The sequence below is a fragment of the Mirounga angustirostris genome, unplaced genomic scaffold, assembly GCF_029215605.1.
Source record: "Mirounga angustirostris isolate CCGP_5_RB_7025 unplaced genomic scaffold, mMirAng1.0.hap1 SCAF_11, whole genome shotgun sequence".
Lineage (NCBI taxonomy): Eukaryota > Metazoa > Chordata > Mammalia > Carnivora > Phocidae > Mirounga > Mirounga angustirostris.
In genome coordinates this window covers 38,294,564-38,317,010 of record NW_026991719.1, presented here as the reverse complement: position 1 = coordinate 38,317,010, position 22,447 = coordinate 38,294,564, and the positions used below count along the sequence as shown (strand labels likewise).

The 22,447-nt window shown below is 36.7% G+C and overlaps 1 protein-coding gene and 1 pseudogene across 1 annotated transcript in view; one reads left to right on the top strand and one right to left on the bottom strand.

The window, feature by feature from the left end:
- Positions 1-22,447, top strand: part of EFHC2 (EF-hand domain containing 2) — a 280,922-nt gene that overhangs the window by 205,882 nt on the left and 52,593 nt on the right. The gene's annotated exons all lie outside the window — the stretch shown is intronic.
- On the bottom strand, positions 7,946-8,363 carry LOC123854690 (mitochondrial import receptor subunit TOM20 homolog; annotated as a pseudogene).

Sequence of the window (22,447 nt, the reverse complement as noted above, 5' to 3'; positions counted from 1 at the left end):
GATGCTGGTGGGAGGTGGGGGGCAATTAGGGGAGGTTACCAGGAAAAGCATAGGAAACAAGGGTAAGGTTTATGCAGATTTAAGTCCTTGCCTTCTACATTGGTAAGAGTTTCTAGAGATTTGGAGTCATCCTTCTCCCTGGTACAGAGAGGAGGAGACCCTTATGAATACAGATTTCCCTTATACATGTAAATGGTTCTTATAAAAGGGTCACTTCTACTCAGGGTTCAGAGCTTCACCTGTGTCTGCCATTTCTTAAAAATAAACAGCTTAAAATAATCGGTGTGCCAAAGAGGCATATTTGGGGGTAACAATTCTGCTTTCCCTCATGGCCAAGCTGTTTTCCAAAGTTACTATGCCATTTTACTTCTGTTCCAATATCGCATAAAGTCCTTGTTCCTCCACATTTCACCAATACTTGGTATGGTCGATCTTTTAAATTTTAGCCATTCTAATAGATGTGTAGGAGTTTCTCATTATGGTTGTTTATTTTCTTATTTTTGAGGTTTGAGAGTTTTTCATCTGTTCCAGATACAAGTCCTTTATCAGATATGTGATTTCCAAATATTTTCTTCCAAACTGTGGTGGTCTTTCATTCTCTTAACAGGATCTTTGGAGGGCAAAAGTTTTAAATTCTGATTAAGTCTATTTTATCAATTTGTTCTTGTATGGATTTTTCTGTTGGTGTTATATCTTTTTTTTTTTTTTTTTAAGATTTTGTTTACTTATTTGAGAGAAAGACAAAGAGAGAGAGAGAGAGCTTGAGCAGGGTGAAGGGCAAAGAGAGAAGCAGGCTCTGCATTGAGCATGGAGCCCAATTCAGGGCTCGATCCTGGGACTCCGGGATCATGATCTAAGCCAAAGGCAGACACTTAACTGACGAGCCACCCAGGTGCCCTGTTGGTGTTATATCTAATAAATGTTTGCCTAAACCAAGGTCATAAAAGTTTTCTCCTGTTTTCTTCTAGAAGTTGTATAGTTTTAGGTGTTTAATTTAGATATAGAATTCATTTCTAGTTAATTTTTGTTATGGTGTGAGTTATGGCTCCATGTTTATTTTTTTGCATATGGATATCCAGTTGTTACAGTACCATTTGTTGAAAAGACTATCCTTTTTCACTGAATTGTCTTTGTACCTCTGCTGAAAGTCAATTGTTGATACATATGTAGGTTTATTTCTGGACTTTCTATTCTGTTCTATTGATTTATGTGTATCTTTACACTGATACCACACTGTCTTGATCACTAGCTTTCTAGTAAGTCTTGATATCAGTAGTGTTAATTCTCCAATTTCACTCCTTTTTTGCATAGTGGTTTTGGGTATTCTACATCTTTTGTACTTCCATAATGAATTTTAGAATAAGCTTGCAATTCTGGGCACCTGGGTGGCTCAGTCGGTGAAGCATCTGCCTTCAGCTCAGGTCATGATCCCAGGATCCTGTAATCGAGTCCCAAACTGGGCTCTCTGCTCAGCGGGGAGCCTGCTTCTCCCTCTCCCTCTGCCCCCACCCCCCGCCCCACTCGTGCTCATTCTCTCTCTCTCTCTCTCTCTCATAAATTAAATCTTAAAAAAAAAAAAAAAAAAAGAATAAGTTTGCAATTCTAAAATCCTGCTAGGTTTTTGATTGGGATTGCACTCAATCTACAGATCAATTTGACATCTTAATAATATTGAGTCCTCTGACCCATGAACACAGTATATGATCCCATTTATTTAAGGCTTCAATTTATCTCAGCAATGTTTTGTAGTTTTTAGTGTATGGGCAGTGCACATATTTAACAGATTTCTCCCTATATTTCATGTTTGTTAATGCTAATGTAAATGGTAATTTTTTAAATTTCATTTTCTGATCATTGGTTGCTAGAGGATAAAAATACAACTGTTTTTTTACATTGATCCTTGTATCTTTCAAACTTAATAAACATTTATTAGTCTTGTGGCTTTTTTATAGGTATTGTCAGATTTTTTACATAGACCTCCACATAGATGATTAGAATTTTCACACAGATGGTATTAGTCTATGAGTAAAGTCTTATTTCTTCATTTCAAATCTGGATTCTTTTATTTCCTTTTTCTTACTGCACTGACTAGTACAGTGTTGAATAGAAGTGATGAGATGGACATCCCTTTCTTGTTACTGAATGTAAGGGGAAAGCATAGTCTTTCACCATTAAGCATGATGTTAGCTGTAGGGTTTCGGTAGACACCCTTCGTCAGGTTTTCAAAGCTCCCTTCTATTTCTACTTTGCTGAGAGATTTTATCAGGAATCGATACTGGATTTTGTCACATGCTTTCACTGCATCTATTGAGGTGATTTTATGATTTTTCTTCTAAAATTTGTTAATATAGTAAATGACATTAATGTTTTTTAAAATTAAATATAACATAAAATAAACCATCTTAAAGTATAAAATTCTGTGACGTTTAGCACATTCACAATACTGTACGACCACCACTTCTGTTTAGTTCCAAAACATTTCATCACCCCCAAAGGAAACACCATATCCATTAAGCAGTCACTTCCGATTCCAGCCCCTGGGAACCAGCAATCTGCTTTTTGTCTCTATGAATTTAACTATTCTAAATATTTCATATAAATGGAATCATACAATATGTGACCTTTTGTGTCTGACTTCTTTCACTTAGTACAATGTTTTTGAGGTTCACCCATGTTGTAGCATGCATTAGTACTTATGACTAATAGCCCATTGTATAGCTATACCACAGTGTGTTTATCCATTCATCTATTGTTGGACACTTGTGTTGTTTCCACCTTTTGGCTATTGTGAGTAGTGCTGCTGCAAACATACATAGACATGTATTTGTTTGAGTACCAATTTTCAGTTCCTTTTTTTTTTTGCGAGAGAGAAAGAGAGTGCACGCGTGAGTGGGGGGAGGGGCAGAAGGCGAGGGAGAGAATTTCAAGCAGGCTCCGTGCCAAGCTTGAGCCAATGCAGGGCTTGATCTCACGACCCTGAAATCATGACCTGAGCTGAAATCAAGAGTTGGATACTCAACCCACTGGGCCACCCAGGCACCCCCACTTTTCAGTCCTTTCATGCATATACCTAAGAGTAAAATTGCTAGATCATATGGTAAATCTATGTTTAATTTTTTGGAGAACTGTCAAACTGTTTTCCATAGCAGCTGAACCATTTTACATTCCCACCAGCAATGTATGAGGTTTATAATTTTTCTACATCCTTGCCAACACTTGTTATTTTCCTTTTTTTTAAAATTATAGCCATCCTAGTTGGTGTGAACTAGTACCTCATTGTGGTTTTTATTTGTATTTCCCTAACGACTAATGATATTTCATGTACTTGTTGGCCATTTCTATGTCTTCTTTAGAGAAATGTCTGATCAAATCCTTTGCCCATTTTAAAATTGGAAATGACATTGATTTTTGAATGTTAAACTTTGCATTATTGGAATAAAACTTATTAGGTCATGATGTGTTATCCTTATATATTGCTATGTTCAGTTTGCTAAAATTTTGTTTGAATTGTTCTCCTATGTTCATGAGGATATTGATCTGTAGTTTTCTCATTATGTTTTGGTCTGGTTTTGATTTCATGGTAATGCTGGCCTCATAGAATGAGTTGGGAATACTCCTTCCTTTTCAGTTTTGTGGAAGAGTTTGTGTAGAATTGCTATTATTCCTTCTTTAAATGTTTGATGTATTTAACCAGGGCTGCCTTTAGTTTGCTTTATGGGAATGTATTCTTTCTTTTTTTTTAAGATTTATTTATTTATTTTAGAGAGAGAGAGCACATGAGTGTGAGGAGCAGCAGAGGGAGAGAATCTTAAAGCAGACTCCCCACTGAGTGTAGAGTCTGACTCAGGGCTCGATCCCATGACCCTGAGATCATGACCTGAGCTGAAATCAATAGTCAGATGCCTAACCAACTGAGCCACCCAGGCCCCCCTATGGGGAGGTATTCTTAAACTACAATCTCAATTTCTTTAGTAGATATAGGGCTATTCGGGTTATATATTTCTTCTGTAGTGAGCTTTGATAATTTGTGTTGTTAAAGGAATTTGTCCATTTCATCTTGTTGAATTTATTGGCTTAAAGTTGTTCATGATATTCAGTTCTTATCCTTTCAGTATCTGAAGAAGCTTTAGTGATGTCACCTCTCTCGTTCCTGATACTGGTAATTTCTCTATTCTTTTTTTTCCTCATCAGTCTGGCTAGAGATTAATCAATTTTATTGATCTCAAAGAAGCAGCTTGTCATTTCATTAATTTTCTCTAGTGTTTTTCTGTTTTCTATTTTATTTTTTCTGCTCTGATTATTATTTCCTTCTACTTGCTTTGGGTTTAGTGTGCTCTCCTTTTCTAATTTTTTAGTGTGGAGGCTGAAGTCCTTGATTTGAGGCCCTTTTCCTTTTCTAACATAGGCTTATAGTGCTATAAAATCCTCCTAAATACTGCCTTAATGGCATCCCACGAATTTTGATACGTTGTTCCATTTTCATTCAGTTACTTTCTTATTTCTCTTTGATTTCTTGTTCACTCCACAGGGTATTTAGAAGTGTCTTATTTAGTTTCAAATATTTGGCGATTTTCCAAAGATCTCTCTGACAATCTAATTTAATTCCCTGTAGTTAGAGGATATACATGTATGACTTCTTTTAAATTAATTGAGACTAGTTTTATGGCTCAGAATATGGTCTATCTTGGTAAAAGTATCATGTGCACTTGGAAATAATGTGCATTCTACCCTTCTTTGGTGGAGTGTTCTATAAATGTCAATTAGGTCAAGTTGTTAAAATCTATATCCTTACTGATTTTCTGTCTACTGGTTCTGAAAACCATTAAGAGGAAGATATTGAAATTTCTGCCTGTAATTGTGATTTTGTTTATTTCTCCTTACAGTTCTATCAGTTTTTGCTTCATGTATTTTGAAACTCTGTAGCTATATAAACATTTAAGACTGTCATGTCCTCTTGATGAATTAACCCCTTTATCATTATGAAGTGAATTTCCTTATCCCTGGTAATATTCTTTGCTCTGATCTATATTGTCTGATAATAAAGCCATTCCAGGGGTGCCTGGGTGGCTCAGTCAGTTAAGCGTCTGCCTTCGGGTCAGGTCATGATCCTAGGGTCCTGGGATACAGTCCCACATCCGGCTCCTTGTTCAGCGGGAGGCCTGTTTCTCCCTCTCCCTCTGCTGCTTCCCCTGCTTGTGCTCTCTCTCTCGGTCAAATAAAATAAATAAAATTAAATTAAATTAAATTAAAATAAAATAAAATAAATCCATTCCAGCTTTCTTTTCATTGGTGTTAGTTACCATGGTATATTTTCTTCTGTCTTTTAAAATTTTTAACCTATATGTGTTTTTATATTCATAGTATCTTTCTTACAGGCAGCATTTAGTTGGGTCTTGTTATTTTTTTTTATCCAACTTGACAATTACTTCCTTTTAATTGATGTATTTAGATTATTTAGTATTATTTAGTATTTAGTATTATTTAATATTTATTTAGTTAGTGATAAGATCAAATTTAAATCTATTGTCTTGCTATTTGTTTTCTATTTGTCTATTTTTCTGTTTCCTTTTTCTTCCTTCTTTTGGTTTAATTGAAAAATGTTTGATTCCATTTTATCTCATTTGTTGGATTAGTAGCCATTGTCAGGGAGGAAAAACCTTTCTTTTACCTCTTATGTTTAAGGCTTGGCGGCCTGCAAATTAAAATGAAAAAAAAAAAAAAACCCAGATTAGTAAGAGAAAAAACTGATTTAATTATAGACTAAAGAAATGTGACTCAAGTTGTTGATTAGAATTTGGGGCTCATTCACCATCTTAATACTAGATGGGGAGGGGCACGGGGGCACTTCTGGGACAACAAATGACTTCTTAGAAGTGGGGGTGGGGAGAAAGAGCACTTGTTGAAAAACAAATGACTTTTTGGAAAGATAAATAAGCCCTTAGGAGAATAGATAGGAGATACGATAGTTTTGTTACAATGTCTGCTTGGGTGTGGTGCTGACTTCACTCCAAAAAGAGATTAAAGTTATTCCCTGGGAGGGGATTTATGACAACTGAGTTCTTTTGGAAGGTTTTGTTTTTAGGCAAATAAAGGATTTCAGGAACTCAAATGCCCTCAACTCAAAAGAATTTTTTATGCTACAGTGGCTTAGTCTGGACTGCTTCACTATAACTCTTTAATTTGTTATTTTATTGGTTATTTTAGTGTTTACAGTATACAATGAAAACTTGGTACAGTCTACCTCCCAGTGATGGTATAGTACATATCATATCGTATCAGATAGCATAAGAATCTTAAAATAGTATACTTCCATTTCTCACTGACTAAGCTTTGTGCTCTTGTTATATACTTTACTTTTACGTATGTTAATAAACTCCACACTCTATTGCTATTTTTAACAATTATCTTTTAAAGAGACTTAAATAACAAGGAAAAACACTGTATTTATACACAGAGTTACCATTTCCTGTGCTTTTCATTCTTTTGTGCAGATCCTTATTTCCATCTGGAATCATTTTTCCTCTGCCAAAAGACTTCCTTTAACAGGTCTTGTAGTGTGGGTCAGCTAGTGATGAATTATTTTGCTTTAAAAAAACAAGTCTCAAAATGTCTTTTTTTGGCCTTCTTTTTGAAAGATATTTTCACAGGGTATAAATGCCTAAGTTGAAAGTTTTTTCTTGCTGTATTTTAAATATATTACTCCCCTCACTTCTGTATTATGTTCTTCCACATGAGAAATCTGTCAACTTCATTTTTTTCCCTTTTTATGTAATGTGTCTTTTTTCTTTGACTAATTTTAACATTTTCAATTTACCACTGGTTTTTAGAAATTTGTTTATGTTGAGACTTGGGTTAGTTCTATTGTGCTTAGGGTTCATTGAGCTTCTTGGATCTGTAGACTTACAGTTTCCATACAGTCTTGAAAATTTTTGGCCATGTTTTCTTCAAATTTTTTTTGGTTCCCATCTCTCTCTCTTCTCCATTGGTGGCTCTCATTACATGTGTAGTTAGCTTTTTAAAGTTGTCCCACAGCTCACTGTTGCTCTATTCATCTTTTTTATTCTTTAATCCCCCTGTATGGTTCATTTTGGATACTATCTTTTGAAACATCTTCAAGTTCAATAATAATTTCTTTTGTGCTATCTGATCTGCCATTAATCAGATCCATTATATTTTTCATCTCATGTATCGTAGATGATGTTGGATTTGGGTCTTTTTATATCTTCCATGTCTCTACTTAACATGTTACATTTTTTCCTCTAGCTTCCTATACTTAAGGTATATAATTACAATGATGGTTTTAATGTCCTTGTCTACTAATTCTATCAACTATGCAATTTTTATGTCAGTTTCAATTGATAGATTTTTCTCTCCATTATGGATAATACCTTCCTGCTTGCTAATTTTTTATTAAATGCCAAACATTTTGGCTTTCAACTTGTGGGTGCTGAATATATTTGTGTTCCTTTTTTTTTAATCTCTCAATGATTTTAATGCTTAGTTGTGATAAAGTAATTTTCCATCCAGTTCTTTTATGTAGAGCAAAATGTACTAGTTTAAAAAAATGTGCCTTCTTTAGCTTTTTCCTATACTTTTTTTTTTTGCCTATCCTTCAAAACTGAACCCTGGGTATTTTTAACATAAGTAATGTGATGTTATATATACATTTTAATTGCACATTTTAGTAATAAAATAACTCCATGTTCTGGTAACTCATAGTATATTTATAAAATGAAAAGCTTTCTATCAGAATACACTTTTCACTGGGAAAAATAAATAAAACAGACAAATGGATCTACACAAAGTAAAAATTAACTTTGGTAGGTTTCAGTGCAGGACGGTCCATAACAATCCTATTTGCCCTCATTCCCCTAGAGCTGCTCATCTTCTGAGTTAAGATTTTAAAAATGTTTTTCATTGAGATTATTATGTTGACATTCGTTTCTCATTCCACATCATCAGCCAAGCTCGGAGCACTTACAATTTCCCTGACTAATTGTTGGAAGCTTGGTCAGAAGCATCTGGACTGCTGGTGGTGGAAGAGTTTGCTGTAACACTTGAAATAAGTGTTGTGGCTGTCCACACACAGCAACTGCACTTGTCAGATGATCTACACCCTTCTCATATTCACCTCAAGCTAGCAACTTTCCTGCAAGGAAGAATTTCGGAATAGCTTCAGCATCTTTAAGGTCAGGTAACTTGAAAAGTCCAGCTCTCTCCTTGGCAAGCTTTTGTTTCTTTGGTTCTCGAAGCCTGTTCTCGAAGCTGGGGCCACGCCATCTCTGGTGGTAGAAGTAAATACAGTACCCGATGAAAAGAGCCCTGCAGACACCTGCAGTGATGGTGCTGTTCTGGCCCACCATCTTCTCTTGACCGAGGAGCAGGAGTGAGCTCAGCGGCATCAGGATCCAGGCGACAAAGCAGTAGGCTGTGGACCCTCAGAGCAGACCCCCCCCCGCTCCCACCTGACACTTGCCATAAAGAACGTAGAAAGGCCTGTGTTTGTGATCTTATATACACTCTTGAGCTTTGTTCTGAGGTTGATTTAAGTTACTAGGAAACATTTTTATCCTTTCAAGTCATTCCTTTAAGCTTTGTTAGGACAAAAGCAATCTTTGGTCTAGGGCTAGTTTTTTCACAATACTGAGGCAAAACCCTTCTGAGTACTCTACCCAATTCCCCATCATTAATGAAGTTTTCTACTCTGGTGGGAACAAGAATGTGGTAGGTGGAATTCTAAGATGACCCCTAATGACCCACACCTTTATATAATCCCCTCCTCAATGAGTATTGTCCCTCCCAGAATTAAGTTTTTTTTATACTGCACAATTAATGTCAAGAAAGGCTGATTACCCTGGGTGAGTCTCACCTAATCAGATGAGCCCTTAAATAAGACTAGGTTCTTCCTGACAAAAGAAATTTGATGCACAAGAGGGATGGAGTCAACATGAAGGAAATTATCCCTTGCTGGTTTTGAAAATGGACAGGGTCATGGTAAAGACCTGAAACTAACCTTTCTAATGAGAGCAGCCCCTACTGACAGCCAGTGAAAAAATGGTGTCTCAGTCCTAACAATGGCAAGGATCTAAATTCTGGCAACAACAAATGAGTTTGGAAGTGGATTCAGCCCAAGAGCCTCCAGAAGGGACCCAACCCATCCACGATCCTGGCATCAGCCTGTGAGACCCTGAGCAGAGGACCCAGATAGCCTGCATTCAGAATTCAGACTTCAAGAACTGTGAACTTGTAAATCGGTTTTATTTTAAGCCACTAAGTATGTGGTTATTTGTTCCACAGCAGTTGAGAATTAATATAAGGAACTATTCTTGGCCTTGTGTGACCTCTGAGAATGTGTTTTACATTACTCTCTTGGTTGGCCTCAAACATTTCTCTCATGTGCGTACACTGATCAATACTTGGTGGAAGACTAAAGTGGGACCTTCTACTCATCTTTGGAGGTCTATTTTGTGTTTTCTCCTCTCTCATACTCTGCCTTGAGAACTCTAGTCTCCTTGACCTTTCTGAACTCCAAGCTCTGTCTACTTAATTCAGGCAGGCTGCTAGGCTCTGCTTGAGATCCTTCTTCTTGCACTTTTGAAATTCGCTCCAGGCTGTAAACTGGGAAACAATAGAATTTGTCTCATTTGTTGCTGTTGTTTAATTTTAACTAGGCTCCACAGCTAACATGGGGCTTGAACTCATGACCCTAAGATCAAGAGTCTCATGCCCTACTGACTGAGCCAGCCAGGTGCTTGGTCTCATTTGTTTTCTATCTCTCAGAGATCACTGCCCTTTGTTGGTTGATGTCTAGTGTCTTAAAAACTATAGCTTCATATATTTCATCTGTTTTATTTTGTTGTTTCAAGACAAAAGTAGAAGATACCACTTTTTTAGTAGTGTTATATAGTTATATTATTTTTTTAGTTAATAATGTTCTAATTTGTATTTTAAAAATAAACATCCTGCTCAACATTTTTCTCTTTGGTTCCATATACATCATACTTCTTGCTATTTTTCAGTGTTCGGCATGATGCCTTGCATGTAGTAAGCACTCAATAAATGCTTGACTTGGTTTTTAAATTTGACTTTTAAAAACTCACCATTCATTTGCAGTAACCTTTTCAGAGATATCATGGATACTATTACATGATTTCACATTAGTTGTCACGAATCATTGCATAACCACACCAAAACTGGTTATTATAATATATTGATAAATACATGTAAATGTAAATATATGCTCTACTGTCTTAGTCTGGTTTCCCTAAGAGCAGATTCTAAGATTAAGGCTTGTGGGCAGGTAATTTGTTTAGAAATATGGTTTCAGAAAGCAGATGTGCATAAAAAGGAGGTGGAATAGAGAAGGTGGAAAAGAGCCAATCCAAGTACAAATAGAGTTGGCCACCACTGTAGAAAATTGGTGTCTAATCCATCCAACTGGGATCTTTTGTGAAGTGTGAAAAAATGAGTCTCAGAACTGTCTATTCAGGGATCAAAGGGGAAATCATCTATCTATGGTCTCCTGTTCTCCAGTGGTCAAGAGTGGCCCTATGGGTATTAAACTCCCTCACATTTTCTGGTTGTCCATGTGGGAATGCAGAGGGAGTTCCTAGTGATAGAGGAAGAAAAGCCTCAGGGAGGGAAATAGAACATGTATGACACTAGCCAAGGAGAGACAGTGTCCACTTGCATCTATGCAAAGCCAGTCCAAGTCTGAATGCAGCTGGTCATTGCAGCAGTGGCTGGAGTAAGAGGAGAGGCCAAGAGGATTTTGGAATGGTATGGAGGGCTTGTCTAATACACATAAAATTCTGCAAGTTATTTAACAATATAATTTATTACTAGTTTCTAATAGTCTGAAATTGATATCCATGCAATTCTGAGTAGCCTCAAGCTATAAGAACACTAAGAACCCCCAGGAAATGATAAGAAGGAGCCACTGAAGATAATGCACTCAAACTGGCAATAATATTCTTGGAATAGTATTTTTTCCAGCTCTACTGAATATATAATTGACATATAACATTGTGGAAGTTTAAAGTATTAATTTGATACATTTATATATTGCAAAATGAGTACCACTGTAGCATTAGTTAACACCTCCATCACATCTCATAACTACCATTTCTTTTTTGTAGTTAGAACATTTAAGATCTACTCTCCTGGCAACTTTCACGTATATGATATGCTATTGTTAATTATAATCACCATGTTGTACTTTAGATCCTTAGAACTTATTCATTTTATAACTGTAAGTTTGTATCCTTTGACCAACATCTCCCCATTTCTCTCACCCCCTAGCCCCTGGTAACCACTACTCTGTTTCTATGAGTTCATCTTTTTAAAAAATGAGATCATACAGTATTTGTTTTTCTCTGTTTGACTTATTTCACTTAGCATAATGCCCTCAAGGTTTATCCATATTGTCACAAATGGCAGGATTTCCTTCTTTTTCATGGCAAATGATATTCCATATATATATATATATACACATTCATCCATTGATGGACACTGAGGTTATATCTATATCTTGGCTGTTGTGAATAATGCTGTAATGAACATGAAAGTGCAGGTATCTCTTTGAGATCCTGCTTTCATTTTAGAGTAATAATTTTTAATATTATTACTGTTAGAATTCTGTTTTTGGCCAAGATGTAGTAACGATCCAGATTTACCTTCCTGCCTTTAGGAAGCTCAGTGGGAAGCCTGCTTCTCCCTCTCTAAAAAAACAGGCAAAATATATGAAACAATGCTCTTCAAGACACTGGATTTTAGGCAATGAAAGAGAGTGATACATGAGAGACAGGAAACAAATGTAGTGAACCCAACTATTGGCCCAGATTATTGCCTTGAGATTTGGGCCTAAAGCACAGGAAGAGGGAAACCAAGTAGATTATGGTGGAATTCCTGACTAGAGGACATGGGGCTGAGAGTCCAGGAATACCAATGGAGCTAGAGTTCACAGGACAGATTATTTGAGAGAAGAGAACTATACAGATTTAGAACTTCAAAGATCTTCAAAATGCCCCTTTGAGTATTCAGCTGAGAACTGAGCAGTGCCTGTGTATAAGGAAACTACCCAAGACTGGGGAAAGAACCATTTGAAAGGATTAGAGGAAACAGTGCCTAGTGTTTACACAGAGCTGATAATAGTACCTGTGTTCAACAACCTGACTGCAAGGTCTCACAGTTCATGGAATGTTGTATTCGGAAGGTTCTTGCCTCGGTAATGAGGAATAATTAACTCTAGATTAAACATGCTTCTTATCTCACCTAACAAATTTTGTAAGCAAGACCTAAAAGAATCAGAGTGTTTCCAAGTAATGTAGCTATGTCCCAGAAAAAAAAGCTTAAGAATATTTATAAGAATACATAAATATCCCACACCCATAAAGGTAAAATTCACAAGGTCTTGCATCCAGTAAAAAATTAGCAGGCATGCAAAGAAAAAGGAACTTTGACTCACAATGAAAGAACAAAGAAATTAATAGAAACTGATTCAGACTGACACAGATGTTATAATTAGCAGACAAGGACAATCAAACAGCTATCATAACTATTCTCCATATGATCAAAAAGTTAAGAGACATGGAAGATGAAACTGAAACTTCTATTGATAAAAACTATAATGTGTGAGGTGCAATGAAACTATAATGAATGAGATTCATGGCAAATTAGACTTTGCAGAAGAAAGGATTAGTGAACTTAAAGAGATAGCAATAGATTACATCTGAAATGAAATACAGAGAATAAAAAGATTGGGAAAAAACTTAAGAGAGCATCGGTGAGCTATGAGACACCTTAAAACACTCTAATGTGTAATTAAAGTAGCAGAGGCAGAAGAAAGATAGGGAAATAATGGCCTAAAGATTCCAAGTTCTATGAAAACATAATGTATGGATGTAAGAATCTTAAAAAAAAATCCCTATACACAATAAATATGAAGAAAACTACACCAAGGAACACCATAAATATCTCAATCCCACATATAGAGTGAAAATCTTAAAAGAAATCACAGAAAAATGTCACATTTTGCACAGAGGAACAACAATAAGGATTTCAGCAGATTTTTCATCAGAAACAACACAAGCAAGAACATAAATGACCAATATCTTTAAAGTACTGAAACGGTAAAACTGACTGTGTAGAATTCTATACCCAATGAAAATATCTTTTAAAAATGAACACAGAACAAGTATGCAAACAAATACTTATAAGCAAATGTTTATAGCAGCACTATTCACAATAGCCAAAAACTGAAAACAGCCCAGATATCCATTAACAGATGAATGGAATAAATAAATTATAGTATAAGCATGTAGTAGAATATTATTTGGCCATAAAAAGGAATGAAATACTGGTACCTGCTACAATGTGGATGCACCTCAAACACATTATCTAAGTGAAAGAAAGCAAAGACAAAAGGTCACATGTTGTATGATGTTATTTATATGAAATATCTAGAATAGGTAAATCTATAGAGACAGAGAGCAGAGTAGACTAGAAGGAGGGAGGCATGGGGAGTAGGTGCTTAATGGATACAGGGTTTTCTTCTGGGGTGATGAAAATGTTCTGGAACTAGATAGAGGTGAATGTGCTAAATGCCACTGAATTTTGCACTTTAAAATTATGAAGATTGGGGCACCTGGGTGGCTCAGTCGTTAAGCGTCTGCCTTCGGCTCAGGTCATGATCCTGGGGTCCTGGGATCGAGCCCCGCATCGGGCTCTCTGCTCAGCGGGAAGCCTGCTTCTCCCTCTCCCACTCCCCCTGCTTGTGTTCCCTCTCTCACTGTGTCTCTCTCTGTCAAATAAATAAATAAAATCTTTAAAAAAAATAAATAAAATTATCAATATTATGTGCATTTCACCTCAATAAAAATATATCACTTGACCATGGATGAGACAACTCAATATAGGAAAGGTGGGAATTCTCGCAAATTGATATACAGATTTAATGCAATTTCTATCAAAATTTCAGCAAGAATTTTCGTAGATATAGACAAGCTTATTCTGAAGTTTATATGGAAATGGGAAGGAGCTCGAATAGCTATAACGATTTTGAAGAAAAAAAAACAAAATGGGAAGAGTCTATCTGATTTAAATGTTTAGTCCATAGCTACAATCATCAGGAATGTTTGGCATTGGTGGGAGAATAGACACAAAGATCAATGGAAGAGAATAGAGAACCCCGAAATAGACCCATACAATTGTAACCAACTGATCTTTGGACAAAGGTGCTAAAGCAGGTAAGTGGAGGAAGGATAGCCTCTCAGCAAATGGTTGCTGAAGTAATTAACATCCATATGCAAAAAAAGAAAGAAAGAAAGAAAGAAAGAAAGAAAGAAAGAAAGAAAGAGAAAGAAAAGAAAGAAAGAAAGAACAACCCCAAAAATAAAAATCAAAAAAGCTTTGAATTCAGCCTTATATTTTATACAAATATCACCTCAAAATGGACCATGGACTTAAATGTAAAATGTAAAGCCATAAAACTTTTAGGAAAAAAAACAAACAAACACAGGAGAAGGTATTCAGAATAAGGGGATAAGGGGCAAGTGAAGAGTTCTTCAGCTTGACACCAAAAGTGTGATCCATTAAAAAAAAAAAGATAAATTGGACTTCATCAAATTTAAACCTTTGTGCTGCAAAAGACTCTGTTAAGAGGATGGAAAGACACGCTACAGACCAAGAGAAAATCTCTGCAAACCATATATCTAACAAAGTACTAGTATCTAGAGGGGCCCTGGGTGGCTCAGTCAGTTAAACATCCGACTCTTGGTTTTGGCTCAGGTCATGATCTCATGGTCGTGGGACTGAGTCCCTCATTGGGCTCCATGCTGATCGTGGAGCCTGCTTGGGATTCTCTCTCTCTCTTTCTCTCTCTCTCAAATAAATAAATCTTTTTTAAGAAAGTACTAGTATCTAGAATATATAAAGAAATCACAATAGTAGACAAACAGTCCACAACAAAATGGACAAGACATAGGAACAGAGATTTCACCAGTGAGGATATAGAGATGAAACAGCACCTGAAAAGACATTTGACATCACTTAGCCATGGGGAAAATGCAAACAAAGTCACAGTGCGTTATCACTACCTATCTGTCCGAGTGTCTAAAAAGGAATAGTGACAACAACAAATCCTGGCTGGATGTGGAGAAGCTGCATCACTCATACATTGCTGGATGAATATAAAATGGTGTGGCCACTCTGTAAGACAGCTTGGCTGTTTCTTAAAAACTAACTATGTAACTACAATATGACCCAGAAATTTCATTCCTGGGCATTTATTCCAGAGAAATGAAAACATATGTTCACACAAAAACCTATATACAATCTTTCTCTTTCAAATAAATAAATCTTAAAAAGGAGTTGGGGGGGCGCCTGGGTGGTTCAGTTGGTTGAGCGTCTGACTCTTGATATTGGCCCAGGTCATGATCTCAGGGTCATGGGAATGAGCCCCACATTGGGCTCTGCATTTGTGGGCAGTCTGCTGGAGATTCTCTCCCTCTCCCTCTCCCTCTGCCCCTCCCTGCAGTCTCTCTCAAATAAATAAATAAATATTAAAAAAAAAACCCAAATCTATATGTGGATATTTATAGCAGCTTCCTTCATAATAGTCCCAAACTGGAAACAGCGTATTGTCCTTCAATGAGCTAATGGTTAAACAAACTGCAATACCTCAGTACTGTGGAATACTACCCAGCTATAAAAATAAATGAACTATTGATATAATGCAACAACTTGGATGGGTCTTAGAGATTTATACTGTGTGAAAGATGCCAATCCCAGAAGGTTACAGACTGTATTATTCCGTTTATATAAAGTTCTTAAAATGAAAAATATTATAGAAATGAAGAACAGATCAGAGGTTGCCAGGGTGTAAAGGGGGTAGTGGGGAGGCTGAGAAGAGGAGAAATGGTCGTGGCTACAAAAGGGCACCATGAAGAATCCTTGCGATGCTGAAAATGTTCTGTATCTTGATTTTATCAGTGTCAGTATCCTGGTGGTGACACAGGGCTATAGTTTTTCAGGATGTTACCATCAGTGGAACTGGGTAAAGGATACATGGGATTTCTCTGTATTATTTCTTACAAATGCATTTGAATCTATTATATAAAAATGAAAGGTTTAATTTGAAAACTTGTATTTTTAAAGATTTACTTATTTAAGAGAGAGAGAGAGAGAAACAGAGGGAGAGGGGCGGAGGGAGTGGGAGAGAGAGAGAATCTCAAGCTCCTTCCAGGGTGCCCTTATACACCAGGGTGGTGTAAAATCCTTTTAAGGGTGGTTTCCTCTTAAGGCGGGGGGCCCCTTGTCTCTGCCTGCCTTTCTTCCAACTATCCTTCATTATCACCACTTCTGTTCAACATTGTACTGCAAGGTATACAGATGACAAATAAGCACATGAATAGTTTAGGGAGATGCAAATTAAAACCGTAACAAGGGGCGCCTGGGTGGCTCAGTCGGTTAAGCGTCTGCCTTCGGCTCAGGTCATGATCTCAGGGTCCTGGGATCGAGCCCGGTGTCGGGCTCCCTGCTCAGTGGAGAGTTTGCTTCTCCCTCTCCCTCTGTGCTCTCTCTCTCAAATAAATTTTTAAAAAAATCTTAAAAAAATATAAAAGCATAACAAGGTAGCTATACATACATACCTGATAGAACATCTAAAATTACATCATAGCAAGTATAGCAAGCATGTGGAGCAACTGGAACACTGCTTGTGCGAACGTAAACTGGCGCAATCACTTTGGAAACTAGTTTGGTAGTTTCTTAAAAAGTTAAACATGCACCCTCACAGCCACGCCATTCGTAGATATTTCTCCAAGAGAAATGAAGGCCTATGTCCATACAAGGGCTTGCAAACACATGTTATAGCAGCGTTATTTACAGGAGCCCCAAACTGGAAACAACCCAAATTTCAATCTACAGGTAAATGAATATATAAATTGTAGTATATCCAAAAAGGAATGCACTATTTTTTTTTTTACCTTTATTGAGGTATGATTGAGAAATAAGTTGTAAGATATTTAAAGATTTATTTACTTATTTTAGAGAGAGGGAGAGTGGGCACGTGCATGGGGGTGCACACGTGAGTGGGGGGAGGGGCAGAGGGAGTGGGGGAGAATCTCAAGCAGACTCTGCACTGAGCATAGAGCCTGACATGGGGCTCGATCCCATGACCCTGAGATCACGGCCTGAGCCGAAACCAAGAGTTGGTCGCTCAACCGACTGAGCCAGCCAGGCACCCCTGAATTGTAAGATATTTAAAATGTATATCATGGTGATGTCATATATGTGCACATTGTGAAAGGACTCTCCTCATCCAATTCATTAACACATCCACCATCACAATATTTATCTTTTTTTTAAGGAATGAACTATTGATACAATATATCAACATGGATGAATCTCAAAATAAATATGCAGAATGAAAAAAGCCAGATATAAAAGCATATATACTATATGTCCCCATTCACAGAAAATTTTAAAGAATACAAATTTACCTATAGTGAAAGAAAGTAAATTAATGCTGTTTATTGTATAGCAATTATACTTGATAAAGCTGTAAAAAAAAAAAACTATGAAACTTACAGAATATGAACAAAGTTGTTTTTAGAGGTCTTCAGTGTTTTCCAATACCAACAAACCAGTTCTCTGAATCTCTGGACACAACCCATGTGTTCAACAATTCAATTCAATTCTGACACTAACTACCCAGAGTTAGCATAGACCCCACAAGTTAAGGGCTCTGTCCCCCAAGACCGCCCCCACTTCCGATGCCAGTCACAAGTCCTGGGCCTCCTATACGTCTGACCAACCAGCTATAAATTAGCGCTTCCCATGTTCCCCTTCTCAGGTTTAAGAATTTGCTACAAAGGCTCACTGAACTCAGGAACACACTTTACTTACATTTTCCAGTTTATTATAAAGAGTATTATGAAGTATACAAATGAACAACCAGATAAAGAGTTAGATAGGGTGAGGTCCTGAGGGTCCCATGCATAGAAGTTTCTGTCTCCATAGAGTTGGGATGTACCATCTTCTTGGCACATGAATATGTTCACCAATTTGGAAGCTCTCTGAACCCTGTCATTTAGGGGTTTTTCTGGAGGTTTCATCACATAGGCATGATCAATTTTTAACTCAATCTCTGGCTCCCTTCCTCCACCTTTGGGAGCTTGGGGGATGGAGCTGAAAGTTCTAGATTTCTAAGCAAGGCTTCCTCTTTCTGGTGACCAGCCCCCTTCCTGAAGCTATCTAGGGACCCACTAAGAATTGCCGCATTAGAATAAAAAGATGCTCCTATCACTCAGGAAGTTACAACGGATTTAGGAACTCTGTGTCAGGGACTGGGGCAAAGACCAAAGTATCTTTTTATGATACCACAAGAGGTAAATTCATAGCCTTAGATTTATAAAGAAGTCTGTGTAAATTAACAAATTAAGTATTCATATAAACAAATTAAAGACCAAAAGCTATCAAAACCTGGAGGAAGAAAACCATGAATTTAAAATCAGAAATAAATCAGAAACAGCAGTAAATAAAATTTTGTAATAAAATCCACAAGTCAGTCCTAAAAAAATTACAATATGTAAAAATTACATATATTATAATTACAATATTAAAATAACATATAATAAAAGGGAGAATCATACTTGCAATAAAGGATATAGGCAGGAGCTTTATAAAATTATAGGAGGATATTATGTACAAGTATATGCTATGATATTAGAAAAATCTTTTTTAAAAAGGGAGAAATTGGGTAGTCCCATACCTAAGGAAGAAAACAGAAGTTGTGTTAATATTAAATTAAATAATATAAGCAAATGGGGACAGAAGTTTTATCAGTGAGTTTTTTTTTTTTTCTGAGATTTTATTTATTCGACAGACACAGTGAGAGATGGAGCACAAGCAGGGGGAGTGGGAGAGGGAGAAGCAGGCCTCCCACAGAGCAGGGAGCCCAATGCGGGGCTCGATCCCAGGACCCTGGGATCATGACCTGAGCCAAAGGCAGACGCTTAACGACTGAGCCACCCAGGTGCCCCTTATCAGTGAGTTCTTTCAAATTTTTAAGAAAGATAATTTTTTACTATTTTAAAAGTCTCATAACCAGAGATGAAAAAAAGAGAAAAAAAAAAAAAACAAACTTAGTCCTTTACTTATTCTGTATCAGGTAGACATTGTTCTTAAGCCTCTGACATATATTAGCTCATTTAATCCTCTAGTACACTTTTCAGATAGTTACTATGTTTGTCATATTATGCAATTGAGAAAAATAAGGCACAGGGAGGTTAACTGGATTCACACCTAAGCAGTCTGGTTCTAGAGTGTGTGCCCTTTAACCACCACACAAAAGGTGGAAAAATTGCATAACTTTCATCCCATAATTGGTAAAAAAATTGTGTGAAAGGGAACATGATATTCAGTATCACATAGAAAAATATACAAGAAAATATCTTAAGTAAATAATCATGAACCCAAATCCGACAGTATAGTAAAAGAATAACCTGTTCTAATCAAGTAGGCTACATCACAGCAATAAAAAACAGTAGATTTTTATTTTATTTATTTATTTTTAAGTGTTTTATTTATTTATTTGACAGAGAGGTAGAGAGAGCACAAGTAGGCAGAGCGGCAGGCAGAGGGAGAGGGAGAAGCAGGCTCCCCGCAGAGCAGGGAGCCCGAAGCAGGGCTTGATCCCAGGACCGTGGTATCATGACCTGAGCCAAAGGCAGACGCTTAACCAGCTGAGCCACCCAGGTGCCCCAAAAAACAGTAGATTTTTAGAAGTCAGTTAACATATTGTATCTTTAGATGGCTTAGTCGGCTTGGGATGCCACAGAGAAATACCAGACTGGGTGGCGGAAGCAAGAGGAATATGTTTTCTCACAGTTCTGGAGGCTGGAAGTCCCAGATCAAGGTCGAGTAGGGTCAGTTTCTGGTGAGGGCTGGCTTTCATGCTTTCAGAAGGTTATCTCCTCACTCCGTCCACACATGGTGGGGAGAGAGCTACAGAGAGTGCACTCTCTGGTATCTCTTCTTAAAAGGACACTAATCCTAGCAGATTGGGTCCCACCCTCATGACCTCAGTTAACCTTAATTACCTCCTAATGGCCCAATCTTCGAATACAGTCAACGCTGAGAGTTAGGGCTTCAACATACGGGTTTTAGACACAATCTGCTCTTTAGCATTAGGCGTGTGGTTTGCACATTGAATGCTATTAATACACTAGATAAACTCCACGCATTTTTTTATGAAAGCACTTCAAAAGTTAGCAATGTATATGAACGCTTTCTTAGCAGGATAGAGGAATCCATTTCAAATTAATAGCTAACCATCTTTGTTAACAGCGAAAAACGAAAAGTATTCATGTTAAATCTTAAACGAAGCAAGGGTGACCAGTGTCACTATTATTATTTGATGTTATTTAGGGGACTGTATAGCAAAGCTCATAACATATGGAACAGAAATGAGAAGTAGTAATACCAATAGGATAAGGTAATCGTTTTATTTTTCTTTTAAAAAGACAGTTTATTCTGGAATTCTTACATGAAACATTAATTGGCTACTACTAATTTATATAGATGTTTTTGCCATTCAGCAAAATCCTTTGAATTTTGATTTCTTGTTCTGGACTTTCAAATAAAGGTTGTTACTTACAGAATAATAATTGCACTTAAAAAGTCTTTATAAAATCCAGTGATAAGTGGAAACATATTTATAATCTGTTGAACTTGGACGAGTCAAAGTGTCACAGTTCCTTTTTGCTGAAAATAATTTTCCAAGAAATTTGGTCTTGTTTTCTTTTTTCCATCATGGAAGGACCATGGGTTTTTTGTTGTTGTTTTTGTTGTTTGTTTGTTTGTTTGAATTGTGGTAAAAAAAAAAAATAACATAAAAATTTACCATCTTAATCATTTTTAACTGTTCCGTACGATGGTGTTGACTATATGCATATTGCTGTTGAACAAGTCTCTAGAACTTTCTCATCTTGCAAAATTGGAGCTCCATAGCTACTGAGCAATATCTCCCCATTTCCTTCTCCCCTACACCCCTGGTAACTATATTCTACTTTCTGTTTCTATGATTTTGACCACTTTAGATTCCTCAGATAAGTGGAATCATGTAATGTGTCTTATTGTGACCGGCTTTTTCACTTAGCATAATGTCCTCAAGGTTCATCCATGTTGTAGCGTATGACAGGACTTTTTTCTTTTTTAAAGCTGAATAACATTCCATTGTATTCAATACACTGAGTAGAAAAACAGCTCTTCGGAAAAGAAACCCGAATAGCCCACCTGAACATTGATTGTAAGTGGATTAAAGTTCACTGTCAAAATCCAAACCATAAAAATTGAACATTTACTAAGTATACTCTGAATGGAGAACTTTCCAAAAATATGAAAAACTGAAAGCAACAGGAAAAGATTAATAGATTTGATAATGAAGTTAAAACTTTGGAACATCAAAAACATAAAATTAGATAGGAAATATTTTAAACAGATACGACACATAATGGCTTATCAGCTTTATCTTCAATATGATAAGGAATATTCCAGACCTAATGGAAAATAAATGAAGAACTCAGTCATAAATCAGAGAAATTAAAATGGTTGACAAATCTAAAATTGTATTTAACCTTGAATGTAATCAAAGAAATGTAAATAAAATACTATAATAAGGTTCTATTTCTATGAAATCAATGTGATAAATTTTTGAAAAGTGGTAATTGCCCTATTGCTGAGGAAAATAGGGAATCTGTGCTTTCTCTCATTTCTGGTGGTGCAACTTTTCTGAAAAACAATTGGAGAGTATCTATTTAGAGTCTTAAAGTATTCCTACTCTAGTAAGGCATTTTTAGGAAATAATCAGAGGCGCAGACCAAGATTTATTCACTAAGTAAATCTTTGTAACATTATGTAAAATAGGGAAGATATGGGAATAGCAGGAATGGCCCACAGTTAGGGGTTGATTAAATCTTTTCCAGTACATACATGGAAACAGTATGATGCAGCTATTAAGCATTATTATTATTTTTAAAGATTTTATTTTTTATTGGGGAGAGAGAGACAGAGATAGTGAGAGAGGGAACACAAGCAGGGGGAGTGGGAGAGGGAGAAGCAGGCTCCCCACTGAGCAGGGAGCCTGACGTGGGGATCCCAGGACCCTGAGATCATGACCTGAACCAAAGGCAGACGCTTAACGGACTGAGCCACCCGGGCGCCCCAAGAAGCATTATGAAGCATTATGTTAATGATCTGAAGAAGTTACTTAAGATGTGAATACTAAAGGGAACAAAAAATCAGAGTTCAAAATTTTATATCAAGAATTCATCAACTTTCACTTTTCCTTTGCACTTTTATAACTTCACATTTTCTTCAGAATATATGTCTTACATATATTCGGAACATGGACAGCATTGTTAAAAAGAATAAGATATGGTCTCCC